Below are 18469 nucleotides of genomic sequence, written 5' to 3'. Positions count from 1 at the left end.
TTAAGAAATTAAAAAAATGGATTTCATAAACAAAAAATATTTTTCTTTAATAAGAGTATTTAATTTATAATACACTGTGAGCGTATATTCAACATTTATCTTCAGTATAAATATAAAGCAAATTGATTTAACTGCCTACATTTTTGTTACAAATATTTTACTTGGCCATTGTAAGTCAATACATTCAAATGTTCAACATGTAAGTGGTATAACATGTTCCATAACCAAATTTTCTGTTATTCCACGGTTCTTAACCTTTACATGACAGACGACCTATATTGGCGCGAATCCCGATAAATTTCAAATACGTTTAAGATATATCCCGGACACCGAGATGAAGGTAGAATTGAATTATTATTTGGAAATACAATTTGATTCCTTTAGTCGGAAACCTACTACATAACATTACGTCCTGCGTTTCTCCGACATTAAAAAAGGCTCTTTCCTTTGCCATATTTAGTTTTATAGTCCCAGAACAGTGAATTGCGTAGGCGCATTTTAATTTGCTCGCTGTTGACTAACCGTTAGGGCAAAGATGTTAGCACTAAAACTTTCTAAATTACCATAAAATACTTTCGTTCCTTCTCGTAAACAATGTAAATGTTTACTATTTAAGTAGTTTTAAAATTTACTCATACATACGAAATATGAGATGAGAAATACGCCCTAGCAAACAGGGCTTTAATGGGTCTATTCTTATAGAAGCTTATTTTCAAATAATAATAACAATTAACAGAACGATTTGAATGCATCAAATCATCGAATTACTTCGTTAGGCTAATATAAATCATGGTACCACAATGAAAATAAAATTATTACCTACATTCCATCTCACGTACGTATATGAGAGTCTATAATTAAACCTAAGCTATAATCAATAATGTTGTGTAATTTGTTTAGAGCAGTAATCTAGCTTCTAGAACCACGTTCGTCTCTTGATAATATGAATTCTAAGTTCGTACTAGAGCAAAAAACAATAATAAGAATGCTATATACCTCTGAGACAAGTGTTTCTAATCTATTGTAACACTAAACTGTTGTCAAAAAAGCACAAATCTCCTGTTGAAGCAATCGAAACGTGACACTATAATAAGTATATATCGTAAAGGTCTAGATTTTTCCTAGAACTCTCCGTCCTGTCTTTCATCGCTCACGTCGATCGTTCCTGGAAGATCTTGGCACTTTATTAACTACAAAAGGAAGCCATGAACTCAAACCATTTTATAATATATGGCCATTGCGGTTAACGGGGCTGCTATGATCGGAGAGTAATGTGGAGCGTTGCCAACTCACAGCATCTAGTGCAGATAACTTATACATGCTTGAAAACACCTGTATACATCCCTACACACTCCATAACAGAAATTCTCACATAGTAATCTACCAGAAAAATTCTAAAGAGGTTGCAGTCACTTAATTTGTTGGTTTTATTGAGACCGTCTAACGTGGGTACATTGCAACCGTTATGTTCTCACAGCCATCAAAGCAATGCGACTAAGAAACAGACTCCCAAATACATATTAACAAATTGTGATTATTTAATATACCTACCTATAATTTCTTTTGGATACGAATTCGTTATTCATAAAATATTCTTCATAAGTATTTCATGCACAGACGAATTAAACAAAAAAAGACCGAAAATATATATTTTTAGTATTTGTCTTGTCATTAAGTTCAACAAACCAACAATCACTATCTGTTTGTTAATTAATGACGCAACGTAAATTACAATAATCGCGAGATCATCGTAGGCTGCATAACGTCAAAAACGCATTTCCTCAATATGGGGAGGGATGCGCACGCGCACTTAATATTATGTCCGTGTACTAATTAACTGGTTATTCAGTTCTACTGCACACAGTTCCCGTGATTGCTATACACCTTGACATAATGACTCATAATTATATATAACTAGCTTTGGTCTTTGACTTTGCTTGGTCAGAATTCATGCTATGCTTGGTCATGGGACAACATATAATAGAAAACTGTTTTGCCGTGATATCGCTGAAACTACGCCGATTTTCTTGAAAAATTATAGCATTTATGGTAATCGCTCCATAAAAATCTTTTTGTAGTTTTTGGTTGAAAATGCTGCAAATAACTGTGAAATGTTAATCCTCAAACACTTCGCGTTTATGTCTAATGTTTAATACGATCACGAATGTACATCAGAGATTGTGACACTTTTATTTATTGTTTCAAGTTTCATGTCACATTGTAATATTTTTTTAGGCTTTACTTTCACGATAATGTCGAAGTGATTCGTTACAATATTTATATCCAAACGAACTTTCACCCGTCGAGTCAACAATGTAACCAGTCGTTTTTTTGAACCGTATTCCGAACGTGGGACCTATAGACTGTGTTGTCTACTAGCGTTTATTTTGAAATCACAAAGCGTTGAAGCGTAAAAACTGTATTAAGACAGTTTAGCTTCATGTTATGCAAGTAGGAATCAGAATTTATCTCGAATGTGTTGCGCGGAATTAATATTGTGTGAAATGTTGTTACTTACTGTCTGTTCACCATAAGATTGTGTGAAACTTGTTGCGTGATCTTAATTCCTAACTATTGTAGGCGTTACGTCGCTATAGGACGCTAAAATGCAAACAGAAATGCATAATCTATTTGCGTTTAAAGCTTTGTTTCAAGTACGGTCGGTATGTAAAGGAATAAACAAACACGCTGATATCGTTTGATTATTTCAAATTGAATATTAACTTTGTCATTTTTCGTAGCTTACGTAACTTGACCTTGGCCTGAAAATGATGCTTTCAGTGGCTTAGCTCATATTTCAACTTTCTTTTAAACTTGCGGTTACTCGGTCTTCCGCTGCGACAGTTTCAGCTAAATAATAAGATATTTATGAAAGAGTTGGGGACGTCGTTAGCGAAGTCATGAAAAGCTGCTAGACCTTTTCAGCAACGTATATATCTAACAAAGTTATATAAAAATGGTCTCCATATAAAGGCTCATAATAAAAATGCCACTCATTTGTTTAGTTTAAAAAAATGCACTTAATCGTACTAAATCCAACAACCTAAGTGGATTATATTTCATTGGCTCTTATTCATTGATTCATTTTAGTCTCGTGAATAAGATGCCATGCCACATATAATTGTCTGCGAGAATATTTCACAGAATTAACAAAGCATTACTTAGGCACTATACATTTCGGATATCATGTATAAAACATAATTAGTGTGATGTACCAAGAGGTCAGTATATCGAGTATCTATACAAACTGCAGACGTTTTTGTCCTTAACTTGTGCCAACTGTCGAATATTCAGAGCCCTAACTTCCTTATTACGTGAAAGCAGACTGAACGGCCAGCATTAGCAAAGAGTTTGTAAATCACCACAAAAATTCATTACGACATACGGTCATTTTAGACTCGGAATTTTTTTTTCTTAATTTTGAATATGCAGATAATAATTTTGTTCTGTTCAACAAGTAAGTTCTCGAATATCTTGATTCCTGATATAATTAGCCGAGCGTTCCACATTTGTCTTGGTTAGTGATGTGTGTCGATGTTTTACAGAAAAGTTATAAATGTTACTATGAAGGTTTTGACATAGTTTTTAGGCGATATTATATAATGTATGTTTCTTTTATAATAAAATCATATTTTCTTATGTAAAGCGGTCTAGATAAAGTTAATGGAACTGATAGCAAATTTCAGATTTAGGTCAATGTGTCCTTTAACTGAAAGGTTTTTGAATAAATTTACTCATATAGACTATAGAGTTATATCAAAATTTTTCATCCATTTCATAACAAGTGTAAAATATGTCTAACATAATTTGATCATCCCACAATTTGACAGTCAAACCAATAGTAAACAGTCAGAAACTCAGAAAGCATAGCAGTAACGCTCAGACAAACCTCGCAGACGGTTGTGTTTATCGTAAAAAAATTGTGTGCCTCTAAACGTGCTGTGGATATTTTATTTCAATTCAACTGTGACGTAAAAAACGATTCCTCTGCGACAGTTTTCATTCAGGGACCAAAACCATTTGCAATTTTATTTTCGCATGTAAGTATGTAATATTTTTTTATATTTATCTATATGGTAATGAAATTTAAGTATAAGTACTAGACTAGTACGTCCGGGTACCGACCGGTTGGAAAGTAAGGCTTTGTTAAGAAAACCGGATTGATAAAATAATAAGTTGACGCGTGCAACATTTGGTATATTACTTCCTCTTGAAGAGCAATATAAATTTAAATAAATAGGTTATTAAAAAATATATATCAACATTCAACAAACAGCTGCTTCGTAAATTGGACATACTGTTTTAGGACTAGTAAGGATCTATTAAATCAATCTCCAATTATATAGAATCTATAGTTCACAAATTCAAGGACAATTGAATATTTTTTTTTTTTTAATTCTCTATTTATATATTCAATGCTTTTGAACCTTCCTCAAAAAAAAAAAACTTCCTACTACATATTATGTTTTCATCTACATATATTTAAATGAGTTTTATTACTGTTTGAAACTTGATTTTCTTATAACATTACATAAGATATTAATGTATTAGCATTTAATAACAATAATTAACGTAATGATAATTATTAATTGGAACCATAAATGTCCGCAGTCGATAAATTTGAGGTATTAATTACGGGAATATACGTGATTATTATGTTCTAGTTAATGTATAATGTTATAATTAATTTAAATTATTATTGCTATTTATAGTTAATAATTCCCTTTCAATATCTTAATGTTTTTGTGAGAAAAAATATACATTCTAGGAAAACGTCATCCTTACAATGTTTATACCTCTCATGTCGACCCAAACAGTCCGTACTATTTAAAACAACTTCTTAGAAATAATGATTTAACAGTGTAAGTCGACTATTAGTATTTCAGTAATAATATCTACTAAGAAAGAGTCTTCGTAAAACTTCCCAGCTGAGATTTCCAGGATTGGTACTACGCTTGTTATTAATTTATATAAGATTTTGTCTTTTAAAAAATTTGTTGTTAAGGATACAAAATTTTCTGTTTACGTATGTGGGCATACCTTTCTCGAAAAATGTATAAACTATCTCCCGATCAACAAATCAATCGATACTTGCTCTGTGTATAAAGATATCAGTAGCACGTGCGTACTTTATTTTTATAGTAATGTAACGAGAGTAAATAAACATGATCGTATTAACAACCGGTCAACGAACTCGTTTGGTTGCTTTTAGACTGATGACCTTTTAAACTTTTGTTCAGGAATATAACGGGGAAAGATATAATATTATGAATTTCATACACTTTGAGTGCATTGAACTTATTATTTTATGTTTGATTTTTTTCCATTAAATTCAATCAGATGTTAAGGCTACGAATGTATTACTCGACTGTGCAAGAAGAGAGAAATGATGTGTTTTGTCTTTTATGTTACACATGTGCAATAATTGATTAAATTAAATGTCGATTCCTGACTTGACCTCTAGTTTTCCGATTTGCTTACTTGTATCCCGTCTTAAAACCATTTTAATTATCATTATCCAATATATTATTAACCTTGTTAAAATTTAACCAATAATAATGAAGTTAGCATGTAATCAAAAAAAAATGCAATAAATTAAGTTTATTTCCGTTCACTACTTGAAAATTATTTTGAACCCTAACATGGTCCCTTTGTTTATTCAAATACACCTATTCAGTAAGTGAATTATGTAGCAAACTATTCTACTAGTTATAAGGCTATTTGAATTTTTAGGAGATATATAACGAAACGTAAACCTAAATGCAATCCACCCCAATGAGACGTATACGATATATGAGATCAATGAAGTGATCTAGACACAAACTTACATGCATATAATATTAGCCATACATAAGTCTTTCTTAGGAACACGACCAAATGATGGGACGACTTAAGTACTGCTATGTATATAAATTGTTTATAGTGATGAGATCTAAGATTTTCGCAAGTATTCATTTAAATGAAACTAGTATTATTCGGATTTACTACGCGGATTTTATTATTTAAAAACTACATAATCCCGACGTTTCGGTTACTTTGCAGCAACCGTGATCACGGGCAGACGAGGTGTGAATGTCTGTCAGTTGGTCCTTGTTATTTATCATTGTTCATAGTGATGTATGTAACAATACTTTAGAAGAGACTTGACTCTAACTGCTTGTGGTTCTATTTACTTTTGTGACTACTTTACGTATTTATTTCTTTGAAATCGTATTAAGTTTTTGAACTCTAACCCTACACGATATATTCAAGTTCCAAATCTAAGAAACTTTCGATTGGAATTCTCGTCGAAACTGCAAGACATTGAATTGGGTGAAATTAAAATTTCATTTATTTCATTAACGGTACTGAAAGATTAAAATAAATTTTAAGAATCTTGCATTTATCATTCATACATCTAAGATACAACATTTCAGTATTCATTCTTCATGTACATACAAGCTCCATTGAATGGCCTCGCTCGGATCGTTTTGTCTCCCGTGTCCTATTTTAAACTTATCGCAGACGTCGCCGCAACGTCTACTTGCTCCTGACTTTCTGAATGCATTTAAACTTATTGTTTCCTGAGTAAAGGTTGCATTCTTTAAAACCTTTTTTTTACTTTTTGTAAATACCGAATCAATCCTTTATCAGATAAGTTCTAACTAATTTTTACAACTTGCAACAATAGATCGAATTATTAAACAGTTTATCTTTAAAGCTGTTCTTATTTAATTATATTTATTAGAACTTATCAGTTTAAGCTAATGTTATCGTGAAGTTGCGTAAATTACTTAGTACCATTGAAGTAATAGCAGTCTATGCAGACTGTTCTGTGTTTATATTTTTTGTTAGTATAACATCAAGTTAAAATTTCATCGTTTAGGAACAGGGAAGCTGTTCTTCATGTTTATATTCACTGAGTATTTCGTGCCTGTATCTCGTTGTTTATCGTCTAGAGATAGGGCCAAGTCGTAAAGAGATTACGACTGTTTCTTGTTCCTCGATTTGTTTGGTTTCAGAGTGAAATAATTTTAGAATTATCCTTCATGCGGCTTGTATGGTTTCAGATTCTATATTTATTTTTCTATCAGTTTCGTGTTTTATTTTACTACAAAGCATGTCATTGTCATTCTATCATAATTTATAACATAGCATCATTCAATGGGTACATAAGAGTAATGCTGGACTTTGTAGCTTACATTTTGTGAAATACCTTAAAATGTACAGAAAACAAAAAACATATTAAATTTCAGTTATCTTAATATCTTTAATGCTATTCGATACAAGTGCGGTTCTCATTGTGACAGCGGGCGCCGGATTGTCGCGTCTGCGGTGCGAAAACTGAAGCGGGCTCTTTCTGTTGCTACATCATAGCAATCTCAATATAACTAAACCCGACATTATGGGTCAACGATGTTGCAAAATACAATCAAACTGTCCTATGAAACTCTGATTGATCGTGTCTGAGATTAAAGAATCTTGAGATTTTGTTCGTTGAATGAAAACGCTTGGTATATTTATGATAAAATAATTCAAAAATAAATTTAAAGAATGACGTTTGTTATGTAAAATACGATATTACGGCGCCGTATTGCCGCGCCTGGCAAGTTGCGAAAACTCGAATTTGGGTTATTGTGACACGGCCTTTGAAGTAATCCCCGGGGGAGGCCGACCCTCGATAGGTCATCGTTTGTCATCCCCATGATTTATGTAATATGGAGAATGTCAAATTGTATAGAAAATTATGACGATTCCTAAAGCCTCATACCTCATTTGTTTCACAGGAACTGCACTCCAAAACCAGGTGTAATCCATTCAGCATTTTCCAATACAAACATCAATAGGCGTATTACTTTAGAATATTAATAATGAAGTTTTATAATATAATTAACAGTTAATTTGAAGTATTTACTTGTTATAATATTTTAACTCATAAAATTTTAAAGTCGGAAGAAGAACAATGGAAAATTTTTACGAAAAGATTATCCCGGAATGATCTTTCCGCTGAACACAATGATAAACAAAGTAGAATATAATACTTTATGATTTTATTACCTATACTTTGAACACATTATAACCTATTTTTCCTTGTAACTCGGTCCGCGGTAGAGAATTTAAATAAATCCTCGTACTAGTAATATAATAGATATTTTTTAAATAAAAGAATTTTTTAAGGATAAATATTTAAATTATTTCTTTATGATCGTTTAAGAAAAATATTAAGACACGCCGATTGTAAACAGATTGAAATTGAAGATTTCTCATAAATATTCATAATATTTTCACAGTTTTGCTTTCATAATAAAATTTAGAAGCAGTGTTTATACAGAAGCAGTTTTAGGTAAAGTCTAAACGGGGTGATTTTCCTGGTTGTCCAATTATTTTGAACCACCAATTGTGTAGTCGTTACCAACAATCATGGTGATCGCTCTTACGTTACATAATGAGCCTAGACTAGACTGGAAGCTACAGACTACATGCTGAAATTCTCCGTATATTTTATTTTAAATCTAGCTTATACAAACACTGGTTTTCATAGTTCCACTCATATTTTATGTTGAATATTAATATCATTATATTTATTTGGATAATACCTTTATTACTCCAGCAAGATGTCCTTAAGAAAGCCAAACAAAAGGAATAAATATGCAGACGGCGTCCTGGTGCAAAACAATCGTGTGCCAACGAACCCAGGAACTACCATAATTGAATCGATTCAAATCATTCTAAAATATATCGATGTGTCCTGTGATTCATCACATATAAGAGATAGAATTATTACAGCTATTCTATATAAATAGATATTGGATAATCAGAGACTCGTTTAATTGACATCGCATTTCTTATATTCTCTTTTGTATCGATTAACGAATTATCGATGTGCTACACAAATACTGAAGCCGTGGCAATGAAATAGATCATTTTATATTCATCTTCCCAATAGATATCGAATATTGTTCTTTCTAAATTTATACACGTGCGGCTAAAAAACACGTGCAATGCGCAGCTGACGCTTTCAGTTCGACAATAACCGTTAATTTTTCGGTATAACCAGCCGACACAGATAAGAACTTCCGCATACAGATATTTTTTTTTTTACTTTTTCTCTGTTTATATAACAAACGTATCGAATATGAATCATAGTTAAATACATATAAATCCTCTTTGATATTTATTTAAAAAATTCCAAATTCAAAAACTTATATACGAATACACAACATTTTGTTAACCTTTAAACATATCGTTATATCATATACGTAATTCATATTAAGTCATTTATTAAAACGTATAGCGTTAACAACATTTTATATTAATTTGAATAATTTCCTGTTATTGTTACAAAACCGAGCCGTTTATACACATAACTAACTTATGAAATACGAAGATTCTTATCTTTCTAGTCTTGTGTTACGGCAATAAAATGAGTATTTATATCAATATGACGGTAATTTTGACAGTTCTTATAATTATCTGTATTGTATGAAAAGGAGGGTAGTTTATAGCTAATATAATTATTTATTACTATCATAAAATTATATTAAATGTTTGCGTGTGGTCATCCAGTATAGTCTTGTGCCGGACGACGGTCATTAGGCGAGCCGCACTAACCTATATATAGACATAAAATGTGCTACAAATATTCATGTTTAAAAGAACGTGAAATCTCTAATACAAATCGGCTCGATCATCCAAGAAAATACTATATTTTACGTTTTTAGTCAAACAACTTTTGATAATAATAGAGTGCGTGGCTTACCACTAAAGACCAAACTAGATGTATGTTTTTAGAGACTTATTGATATGAAAAGACATGAGTTAGTTTTAAGTGAAGCATAGAATTTAATGTTCTATGAACATAATATGCTTTACGAACTCATGAGAGCCAAAGATCATGTTTCGGCCTTCAGCTGCACGATCACGATCATTATCCATTTAAGCTACCCCGTGTCGATGATTAGATACGAGATACAAATTGCCATTTAGACGGAATAGATTCTGTAATACAATTCCACTGCTCGATTATCAAATGTATACTCTATAATTGTTTTAACTAGAAGAAACCAATCAAACAGAGCTTATTGTGAAATAGATTTTAATTCATAAAAAAATCAATTTCAACCTTTCAACTTATTGTGCTACTTAAAAAAAAAGCTCAATTTAGATAACACAAAAAAAAAATATTGCCAAATTCAGCGTACAGTAGAGCTGGAGTGGAGTGCAATGCGGAAATGGAATTGAATAGCTATTTGAACACTGCCTGTAAAACATCTTCGAAAATAAATCAAAATGAAAACCGTGAAACCAACCCGTTTTATAAATACAGCGTGGATTACAAGCTATTTACCATCTTTAGCTTATGTAATGTCTTGTAATGTTATTTATTCAGTGGTAATGAACTCCTTTGTTATGTCTTATAAATGCAGATATTCTTGATTTGACTCCAAAAAAAGTATTACCCTATTGATATTATAAATGAAAAACATTTTTGAGTTTATGCATAAAGTATGCTGGTGTAACAGGTACAGGCAGGCACGCTAGGCACGCGACGGGGGACCGGGGATGGTCTAAAAATAAGACCAAACGTTCTCGTTAGCTCCGTACTTATTCGCTATTACAAAAACTGGATAAACATAAGACATTTCTTTCATTATTCTCACTTTCCAAAGCGTTTTATAATTGTAATACATACCTCGTTGATTTAAACATCGGAACGTGTCCAAGGGCCTTTCACGCGTGATACTTTTTGCTGCTACCTGTATTTTAAAATGTCGTGACTGTAACTAACGTGACAGAAATGTCATTTTCTATACAAGTCTGTTGATGCCCTAATAATATTTTTCCAAATGTAATATTAATTATTTCAATAAGAAATTATGTTATGGATATGTGTATAAAAGCTGTTTTAAACTGCATGAAGCGGCGTAACACTTATGTTAAGATGAGCAAAGTGCTTGCTAAACTTACACACGGCACTCGTATTTAATTTGTTATTTTTGTTGAAGATTTTTCGCTCAAAAAAACCACATAAACATTCCAAACATAGCATTCATTCTTTTCATACATTTTCGGGAATATTTTGCTGAGTAGGAATTCCGAGCTTAATTGGTATTACATAAAAAAATCAAAGTTATAGCTATCTAATATGATAGCCGTGGACGAACGGATACCGTTCCGGCCTTTGCCTCTAAGATCCAATTGCATTCAACAAATAGACCATTGACATAAGTAGTGTAGGAACTGATATAACATCTCCTTATTAGATAATCTGTTTTTTTATTGTATTATATTATTGATAGTCTGATCTCTGTATGAAAAAATATATGTATATTCGATCGCAACTTATGTTCTGCGTCTTCGTTTTACAATAACTTCATGGTCAGTCATTGTTTAAAACTTCACTTCAAGAGGATCCCTTCAGTAATATAATAGAAAACTATTGTTTTACTCTAATAATGGCTCTGAAGTAGAGTAATTAAATTTTACATCATTAACTTGGTAGCAAACTTTTTAACGTTCATTTAGACATTGTCATGAAAAGAACATGAGTTTTTCGGTACTTAGTCGTACTATTAAACGAAATAAGTATCTTATATTTTAATTTTTTTATGTAAAATGTTCTGTCATTTGCGTACAATATTTTAATTTGAATTAATAACCATCAGCATCCATAAAGTTACATTACAATGTAACTTAACAGACAGACATCTTCTTGTTGAACTTATTTCATTCAAATGATAATAAAGATAAAATAATTATGATTAATATTTTAAAATGAAATCGAATCAAACTTCTAGTGTACGTCATTGATTTTTAAATAGTCGAGTCTGCAAAAATCCGACCCATACAGGTTTTAAAGTGCCATTCGATGCGGTGCAAGTCACGGTTGCATAGGTCAGTTCAATGATTTATCGAGTGTCGTAAAAATTTACATAAAACGAATATTTTTAAAATTATCTACCTTAATTATCAATAAAAACGGCGTGACTGTTACATTTTAGATAATATTTTAAGGCTCTAATAGACACATAAATGTTCCCGATGCCATAAATGTAATTTCTATCCGGGTTTATGTGTCCTAAGTTCAAGTCCCACTTTAACAACACACTTATATGTTTGCTCAAAGCTTTCGTATAATTAAATCCTAGTTTATAGGTTGTGCTAGATTTTTAGTGGAATAATATTCTTAAATATTTAAAGAAGTCTCGGTAGTTGGTCTTCCTTAAGTCTTTCACATAACGATGTGCCACTGATTGATATTCTGATAGTACTTCTGATAGTAATTTTGTCCGTTGAAATTGAAGTTTTATTAAATTCTACACGACATTAAAACTTAATTTTTGTATTGTAGCATTCAATATAAAATGGATTGCATTTTTGGGTGTTGTATAGTCATCGACATAGATGTGCTCGGTTGCGTAAGAAACGGTAATTAGATATTGCAATACTCATTAACAATTCGAATCACGCTTACGTCATACACTTAATATGCAGTGTAACCGAGATCTGCAGCGGTGTGAAAGAAAAGTGGTCAATCCATCTTGTATTGAGTGGATGGAGTCACTGTAATTGCTTTGTGCAATACTTCTCGGAAATATTGTTGTTATTTTTTCTGCTATTCATTTCTTTCCTAACGAAACTAATTTCACATCATACAAAACGAAGCCAAACGAAGCTTTTTTCATGTCATTAATGCGTTCTTTATTTAGGTCAATTCTTTTGACTAAGTGAAATTGTTTAAGTCCATAAGTAAGGAACCAAATATTATGCATTCCCATTAAAACAATAGCACTTGAGCAGTTTTAGAGAGGACAATGAATTAAATTTTGTATAAAAGTAATTTCCTTTGAATTTAATATCTTTTAAAATGTTATGTTACGTATATTCTGAGTAATTTTAAACTATTACACAATCTCTTACTTGAACGATTAAGTACTACTTTTATTCAAGATAAAACAATAATGACTTGTACGCTACAAAATACTTAATTTGTAAATATCTTTTTTGAGATATACGGCAAGCAAACTCTTATTGTGTGTTTCAAAACATACATACGTTAATGAGATCTAAGATTTTCGCGAGTTTTATTCATTTAAATGAAACTAATATTTTTCGGATAAACTACGCGGATTTTTATTATTTCAAAAACTCATCTCATCGGGCATCTCGTCTGCCCGTGATCACGGTTGCTGAAAAGTAACCGACACATCGGGATTATGTAGTTTTTTAAATAATAAAAATCCGCGTAGTTTATCCGAAAAATATTGGTTTCTTTTAAACATACATCCGTTTAATGATATTGATAAATAAACTTGACACGAAATTTTTTAGTTAGTCGTCATAAACGACCTTAATACGAGACAGGTTTGAAACCTCAGGAGCTAGTCTAACGAACATAGTAGGCCATATAGGGCTTAAGCACGAATCAGACCACATGGTGTTAAGTGGTCAAGGCGAAAAAGTTCACAATTGTTGGTCTAGTAAATAAAATAGATGTATTTTTATATAACGGCATAGTAACTAGCAAAATAGTTACTGCTGGTATTGATTTCAAACCTCAAAGAATATGTGCTCAGTGAGATGAGGTACGATTGTTCAAAATCAATGGACGGTTTAACAATAGTTAACCGTACAATAGTTATATAATACAATAGTTAACAGCATAGTTTCAGTTAAATAACGCTATCTAAAAGTGCCACCATAATATATAAACTCGATGAAAATTCATTACAATTTTTTGCTCTTGAATGTGATCAAGTCAAGGGTCGACGATCTCGTTTTAACCACGAACAGCAGCTATTTGAAAGTGATTGATTTCAACGGACAGTATTGTTACCTTGGAAGACTGTTGAGAATTCAAATATTGCATTGTTATAATTATAAAAAAAGATCAGAACTCAATTTTGCCTGAAGTCAACAACATATATCATCAGAAGTTTCCTCATTAAAACATAGACCCCGATTCAATTTCAAGAACAGATATTGTTAGTTGTCATTGAATTGTGCAAACAGACCTTGGATTTTGGAGCTCAGAGCAAATCGGTGTACTCGTTTTCGACATTATTAATTTTGTTTTTATTTTATTATTCATCTCCCTGTTGAAAAAACTATAGGAGAATATTAACAGCTTGTGTCTAGATGGTAATCCAATCAAACTGGCCATGTAATCAATAATGGAATGGCTATGTTGTTATGATGGAAAACATAATAAATTTACTGCTCGGGACTTCCTGTCCTATGATACAAGGACCCGAATCGAACAGGATATTACTGTTAGATCACAAATTGATTTTTAAATTAGCTCTATGATCGGTGTAATTGAAAATCACTTTTAGACTACCACTATCACTTTCATTGATGGTTGTGATAAAAATTAATTTTGTACCCAATTAGTATGGTCAAAATTTTTCTTATTTTCTTTCAGTTACTGAAAATAAATTAAAATGTTTTTCTTACCTGCTTTAACTGGTATAAGAGTACAATTATATATCCGAGTCAGAAAAATTGATAAAGATACATTAGCAGATTATCTCCAACATGTTTAATAAACTGCCAAATATTTATGGTAGACTGTCCCGACTAGACTGATAGACTCGCTCCATGAATTTTTGTTATGACAAGTATTGTTAAGACAATAGACTATTAATAAAAAATATTCTTCTCTGTGAGCACACGGGTACGCGAGCCACTTTCATCGCTTTGGTATTGTTTTGGTAATGATTCATAGGAATTATCATCACTTGATCTCGCATGTGTTCCCAAAACTTATTAAAAGTTTCTTACATTTGTTTTGATTTCTCTAAATTTTATAATAAAATATATTTAATGAACAGACAAAAAATTTCGCCAGATAATAGATTGTCTGGATTTTCTGCATATTACTCTTCAATATCCAAATCCGTTCCACACTTTTTATGAGCGTTGAAGACGTGGTTTTCGTTTGAAAATTCTCCGAAGTAAGTATGCAAAATTAAAATATTTTTTTTTTTTATAAGAAAGCAATTTGAAAAAGGTAACCGAGCAATGACTACGAGATAGAAACATCCATAGTTCAGACTAAAAAACAAGTAGAATGTGTAATGTGTGTCTTTTAACAAATGAAGTCTCTATGTTAAAATACATTCAACTTATTTTGTCATTAAAAGATTTTATGAATTATTGTATGTAAATAAATATGAAGCAGCAAACCGAATGATAACTCAATACCGTACTATCTCATGAATCTAATTAAATCAGTCTTTTTGCTTTCAACGAACAGCGACAAATCAAATGATTTATATGCATTTCTTGATTAGCATTTTCTAATGTTCTAAAATTTAAAAATATTTTAAATTATTATATATAAATTTATTTTCCAACAACGTGTCAACAAATAAAAAAAATATTTTTCTTGTAGCATTAAGAAGAACTGGGTCTTTTGAAAACTTTATATAATTAACGTCGGACGCTATGTGCACCAGGTTCATTAAAATTATAAATTCTTTCATACAGTAGTAACAGTGTGTCATCTGGTTAGGTGAAGAACCTTTCGCTCTGAGCGTTCTTGACATTTGTAAAAATTCTGTGTTGCGCCGTTTCAACTTGAACCAAATTCTTTAACATGAAAAATATCTTCCAGGCATTTCAATCGAATACATATACTCCTTGTATCTGTTCTCATTCAACATCTATTTCAAAGTAATCTCATCACATTCAAATTGCTTTCCAACGATCTGTCTGTAGGAGACTCTTTATTCCTTTTGAAATATCTCAGACGATTCAAGTACTTGTGCTGTCTTAAGTTCCATAGCTGCAATCAATTTAATGTCGGTCACAGCTGCAGAACAAATCGGCATGGGGCATTATAACCTTGTCAAATGCTGTTGTAATGTTCTTGCGTGTAATTACTAATAATGGTATGTGCTTGAGCGATAGTTGGGTTATCACAGCAATCGCACCCCTCGGACGTCGCTGCGAAGTCTCATTTAGTTTTATTGGTGCTTGCTGCGTACGTTGACGTGTCTATAGGACGGCGCTGCAGAAATTAGTTTCTCAAGATCGATATTACTCATATTTTTTTTTGTTGTGTGTGATATGTGTGTAATTTTTTTGTTTGTGTTTAAGGTATGTATTTTGTGTCTATATACGTTAATATAAGGTTAAATTTATAACATCCGGACGATGTTATCGTGTATTCAATGTTGATATAAAAAGTTATCAGTCAGATGATTTGTTCGATGTTTTTAACAGCCTCATACTGTTATAGATAAAAGGTTTTATCGATACAGATAATATACATAAAAAAAGTTTTTCAATTTAAAAAAAAAATATTTATTCAAAAATAGAATTACTGTGCATAATTTTAATATTTTACTATTGTTTTAATATAATTTATTACATAGAACTAGTTGTGACTTCTTCAAGTATGGTGTATCCATAATAATTGTATTACCTTTATAACCTGAATGAAATACTATGTCCATATTTATGTGAAATGAAAATATTAAAAATAGCAATCGTTTCAAAGATAATGAATCAAGTGACGGAAAATTCAAAACTATAGCACGTGTTTACCAAAATCGATGACAAAGCAAGTCCCTGGCTGTCTAAAGCGAGGGTGACTGGCGAGGGGAGAAGTAATTATTGGAATAACAAAACTTTTTTCCCAACGAAAGTTGGACCTGCATTTGTTATATATGAACGCGACTATATTTTTCAACTCCGCCGATGCAATGCTAAAAATTCAAAACTTCTGCAAACTCGAATGCCTATTAAAATTTCAATGCGGCTCTGAAACCGAACTTTCTTAATCGCCATTATTTGTTAACACTTCACTAACCTCGATACTAAACACTCTGGAATTAAAACCGCCAATTTAAAAAGTAAAAGTGTAGGTCTATTCCAGTGGTTTACCTTATTTACATTGTTTATCTTTATAAAATCTAATTATTATAACTGCCTTATGATTTCGTGATTATGTATTTATCAAATTTATAAACTCGCCTGGAAGTTTGTTGACTTTGAGATATAAAAACCGACACATATATGTACATCGCTATATAGATAGATATCATCTAACAGGATACGGGATAACAATTGTATGAAGCAATTTAATCGAAGGTATTAAGTACTTGTAGGGTTGCTAGCGAATTTGAAACTACGTGGGCTTATTGCATTCAACTGCATTTTGTAATTAAATTTCAACAGGAATTGCTTTAAGTCCGGCTTATGAATACATAACAGTTTCCACGTTGGTACTTTATAAATATATTAATATACGTATTAATTTATTTATTTTTTTGTTCATATATGTGTAAGTTAAAAATATAATGTAATGAACGGTTTGTAAGTCGGATGTTTCCTATGAAGGTAAGAATATAGTAAATAATATATTTACTAATACAATACAACAGTTATAAAACGTTGCAAGCTTATACACATTAGGTAGTTCTCACACAAGCCTTTCCACGTTTAACAAGAGTATTTTTACTTCCACATAGCAGCGATATACGTGTATATATATCCAGTTTATTTGCAATCACCATGACATGTCGTTTTATAATGTCTCGACAATACTGTACATATCCGGTCCCACCCTGACTATTGCTGAACGCAAAATGTAGAAAGTCAAACTTATTCTGGAGGACTTACTGGTGTTTTTTCAATAACAACAAAGTTAATTCAATCCTTTTCTCGTTTTGATGTAAAAATTAAAACATGTATTTTATATTGAAAAATTCGTTTCAATGTACCAAAATTTATATATTTAATTCCACAAATCCAACGATTCGTGAATATAATGAATAAAGATATATATTCAAACATTATAGAGGCTTATTATAAAAGGAAATAAGGTATACGCAATTAAAATAAAATATAACCATACCTAAATTTTATATTAAATATATAATAAACATTCAACAACGGAGAGGACATTGCCTGTTAGTGAATGCGTGCCGAGCCCTCCGGGACCCTCCCAGTACCGTTACGACGGTGTCTTTATATGCCTCCATATTAAACATTGGTAAAAAGAAATTAACTCCTCGCCAACCCATTACAATGACCACACAAAACATGTTTAACATTGTCGACATTTCTGACTACCTTATAAAAATTACCATGGTAATTTTTAAAATGCTTCATTCAAAACATCAAATTTATAACATTAATTTTAAATAAATTAATTTAAAACCATTTTAGTAGGAATAAAAAATATAATGAACTTATTTTTACGATAGAAAAGCGCAGGAACAAAACAGCCGAATTAACCTGTATATACTTAGTGGCATCCAAAATGAGGAAACGGAATAAAAGTTACAATATGGTGTCAAACTCAGACAGAAGCGGTATACTGATGAGATGAAGAGATTAAAGTGGCAATGAACTTAAAAACTAATTTGGAATATAATATATTTGACTTTATGATTAACTGTTACTGGGCCACTCCATCGCCGCGCCCACTCATGCTGCCTCTATTGTTATAACTAATCTATAATCTGCCGTTGAATCA

At 31.5% G+C, this 18469-nt stretch overlaps 1 protein-coding gene across 5 annotated transcripts in view; it reads left to right on the top strand.

Annotated features, from left to right (window-relative positions):
- LOC116767275 (uncharacterized) overlaps positions 1-18469 on the top strand; it is a 41682-nt gene that overhangs the window by 754 nt on the left and 22459 nt on the right. Inside the window, exon 1 of one of the 5 annotated variants that reach the window (XM_061527343.1) lies at positions 3754-4040. The exons of 3 other annotated variants lie outside the window; for them this stretch is intronic. The gene's annotated coding sequence lies outside the window, so the exon portion shown is untranslated. Of the gene's footprint in view, positions 1-3753; positions 4041-15958; positions 16084-18469 lie in introns of those variants that run through there. One more of the 5 variants, XM_061527344.1, reaches the window with a different exon arrangement.

Source organism: Danaus plexippus, assembly GCF_018135715.1.
Source record: "Danaus plexippus chromosome 9 unlocalized genomic scaffold, MEX_DaPlex mxdp_24, whole genome shotgun sequence".
Classification (NCBI taxonomy): Eukaryota; Metazoa; Arthropoda; class Insecta; order Lepidoptera; family Nymphalidae; genus Danaus; species Danaus plexippus.
The sequence above is the reverse complement of the archived record's forward strand: the minus strand, read 5'-3'. Positions and strand labels throughout refer to the sequence as shown.